The sequence below is a fragment of the Schistocerca cancellata genome, chromosome 5 (genome assembly GCF_023864275.1).
Source record: "Schistocerca cancellata isolate TAMUIC-IGC-003103 chromosome 5, iqSchCanc2.1, whole genome shotgun sequence".
Taxonomy (NCBI): Eukaryota; Metazoa; Arthropoda; class Insecta; order Orthoptera; family Acrididae; genus Schistocerca; species Schistocerca cancellata.
The window spans coordinates 370428957-370432837 of record NC_064630.1 but is presented as its reverse complement, the minus strand read 5'-3'; the positions used below and the strand labels follow the sequence as shown (position 1 = coordinate 370432837).

General features: G+C 40.9%; 1 pseudogene; it reads right to left on the bottom strand.

The window, feature by feature from the left end:
- Nucleotides 1-1540: 1540 nt before the first annotated feature.
- On the bottom strand, nt 1541-1658 carry LOC126189327 (5S ribosomal RNA; annotated as a pseudogene).
- Nucleotides 1659-3881: the final 2223 nt, after the last annotated feature.

Here is a 3881-nt window from a genome sequence, read left to right as displayed (position 1 = left end):
TTAGATGGATACAAACATATGTTCATACAACTAATTATAAACAAATATTGGTTGTAATCTCTGACCATTGGCTCCCTGAAAATTGATTGTCGATACATATAAACAATAACAAAATACAAATAAACCTTAAATATAAATGTATTACTACGGGACATATCTTTCTCAGACTTTGACTGTCTGTATCATCACATTTTAGATAAAGCTATCCAACCATCCTTTTAAGTCCATCCTGTAATATTAATTTTCTTACTCAAGAGTCACTTCGTCTTAATTCCTACTGAAATCATACCTACTCAATTCATAGATACTGTCATTGCTATCGTATTTGTCCACTCATTAGAACATCGTCACATTTACTCTGAAAAGAAACCTGAGATAATAATTCATTTCGATCAGGAACAATTTTCAAAAACATTGTAGTATGTGTTACGCTTGTTTGTTTCCAGTTTTCGTTCTAACTCCCTATTTCACGAGTCACGCTCATTGGCAGCACAGGTTAACGTCTCAGTATCCCAGTTCATACTCCGTAGTTTGCTAACTCAACCTCTATGCAGATGAATCGTAGTTTAACGAGTCAAGTCGTCCGATAAACGCATGGACTGTAATCTTGCAGCTTTAATCTGAATCTGCTTCTATTAATGATTCATTAATTTCCAGATTCATATCCATCCGCCTGTTGTTAAAGTGCGTTACACACTCGCGTTTAACTACGAACTGACTCATCATCGCGCTGCATCTTTAGCAAAATTGTACTTTCCTCAAATCCTCAGAACAAATACTCAAACTCACTGAGTAAAAAAATAGAGCACAACGAATCCTACACCATCCTTCTGCTGCGTTATATGCAAAGACATCATCCAAACTCATTGATAATTTCTGCTGTTAAACTAGTACGAAATACGTCATGCTCCTTCTAAATTAGCTTGCCATGCAAAACCCAGAGCCAGAAGCATTTCGTAACTTCATCCACAACAGCGCAAAAGCAATTAAGTCATTCTGCAAGACGGGATAAATACAACGTCCATTACATAAGGCTTCTAAACAGAGAAAAATATGATCAGATTACTTCATAGCAACGTTAATGTTACAATATGTGTTACTACTACCCTTTTTTCATTGTTCTTTTTCAAACCATCCGCCATACACGCAATAGGACACATACGCTAAAATCCTGGCTTCACTTTGCAAGAGCTTGTTATGTAAATGCAATTCGCTAGACCAGTGGTTCCCAGCTGGGGGGTAATTACTCCCTGTGGGGTAAAACGAAATTTTATGAGGGGTAAAAACTAAACGATTCGAAACTGTTTCAGTCACGAAACTAATTTTTTTTCAAAAAAAAGCACTCCGTCTTCAGGCCACGAGTGACCTACCGGGACCATCCGACCGCTGTGTCATCCTCAGTAGAGGATGCGGATAGGAGGGGCGTGGGGTCAGCACACCGCTCTCCCAGTCGTTATGATGGTATTCTTGACCGAAGCCGCTACTATTCGGTCGAGTAGCTCCTCAATTGGTATCACGAGGCTGAGTGCACTCCGAAAAATGGCAACAGCGCATAGCGGCCTGGATGGTCACCCATCCAAGTGCCGACCACGCCCGACAGCGCTTAACTTCGGTGATCTCACGGGAACCGGTGTATCCACTGCGGCAAGGTCGTTGCCCTGAAAGTGTGTACCCCGACCGGAACTAGAACCCGGGATCTCCTGCTTACATGGCAGACGCTCTATCCATGTGAACCACCGAGGGCACACAATTTTTTTTCAAAAGCTCATTATTATTATCACAATTTTGTAAGGCTCTAGTACCGATTATATAAGCTACCAATAATTACTTTTTCTCAATTTGTAGCATTAATGCGGTGGAGATTATAGGTTCCTCACACTACACACACTACACACAAATCCTGTGCTTTGTCCTGTACATCGCTAATGATTAAAGTGAGACATGTACGTAACAAATGCTTAATATCTCACCAAAATGTTTTGTTCAAGTTGTGAATAGTACCTGCAGTAGTCCAGAAATTGCTGTATTATTTGCTTCGAAACAGATAAATGAATTAATTGACAGCACGACACAGCAGTAACTACAATATGGCTGCTATGGCGCTGTATACAGTATTATTATTATCATTATTATTATTGTTATTAGAGTGGTCAGACACAAGGCATTGAAAGCCTGAAGTCATCCAGTTTCTGCCAGTTGACAAGTAAGGACAACATAAAGTGATTTACGAACAATAAATATAGTGCACACATCTGAACTTATTTGATTTTAAATGCGGTTGCAGTGTGCTGGTCAAGCAAGTGTCACAATGGAGAGGAGCAATGTAGTGGAAGCATGTTTTAAGGAGTTGTGGCTGGCACTTGCGATGCACCGCGACTTCCCCCTGTCATTCATACTGAAACACACGCACAGACTAAATATCATTCATCTTTCATCATTTTAAAAATAAAAGGGTTCCAAGAAAAGTCTTTCATTCTACAATTTAGTTAGGTGCTGAAACTGGTGATAATGTGGGGAAGGAGGGCACGAGATACAGGAGGAGGGGGGGGGGGATGGGGAGGGCGGGGTACTAGCTAATGTCTGATTGCAGTCAGGGGAACCACTGCACTAGACGCTCCTTTATTACTGCATGACCACATCTCATGGCCACTACTGACTTACGTCCTACACTCACTAGATACAATCTTGGAAATCAAAGCAGAAAAAGCTGACATCGACCATAGTGTTTTATCAAGTGCCCATGTCATTTACCTCGCTTCAACTGGCCATGACTTAATAAAACATTACTTGTGGCTTCGTGGCCTTTATACCAAAATTGCAGACTTTCTTCCTCGCTTCCATGCACTAACAGCTAAAATCACTCAAAAAACAATGTACGTGCTTTGTTCCTTCCCCACTTGCAAATTCTCCTCATTATCGCCTTTTAAATTTCACAGAGTTCATTTTTGTAACTTGAAGCTCATAGCGAGCCTACCATTAATTGCCAATACATTTCTATGCTCTTATACAACAATAGAAACGACACAGTATTAGTACTATTCTATAATATAAACAGAAGTTAACATTTCATTGACATCTTGAATCCAAACGACATGTAAAAGGGTACTACCATTGCAGTTAGTAACACACTGTAACACCTTCCAATAGCATGGAGTCTAGGTTGAAGTATGCATAGAGTGAGCAAACTACGAGGGCTATTCGGAAAGTAAGGAACGATAGGACACGAAATGGAAACCACAGTGGAAATCAAAACTGTTTTATTTTCAACGGTTAGCTACACCTTCCAGCTACTTCTCTACACAGTCTCCGCTCAGACTTAGACATCTGTCATAGCGTTGTACCAACTTTTCAGTTCCCTCGTTATATAAAGCCGCCAGTGCTTTTCGACAATTTTCTGCTCTGGACTGCAGCTCGTTATCTGTGTCAAAATATTGTCTTTATAGCCAGCGGTTCATTTGAGCAGAGATGAACCTCAGGGGTAGCCAATTACGTGCTGTATTGTGGGTGATCAAACACTTCCCATCTTCATTGCCCCTGCAGAGTGCGGCTGAGAACTGTCGTGTAGAACGAACCGCATGACAGTTATGTTATGTGGGTTGCATAGCTTGAGGCGAAATCTTTCCCCAGGTTCTCAATCTTGGCGGGAGACGCTAATTTCTAGCCGTCTTTACGTTCTCACTGCGAGCTCAGAACTGAAAAGAGCGACATGATGCGATCGACGGGCGTACTAGACACAGTGCCCAACGCATCTGTGCAAAGCTTCATCAGATTTTCATTGTATTTTCCATTTCACGACCGATCATTCCTTGCTTTCCGAATAACCTTCATATTAGTAGCCCTGATTCATCATAAACTTTTCATTTAAATAATGCTACAGTAAC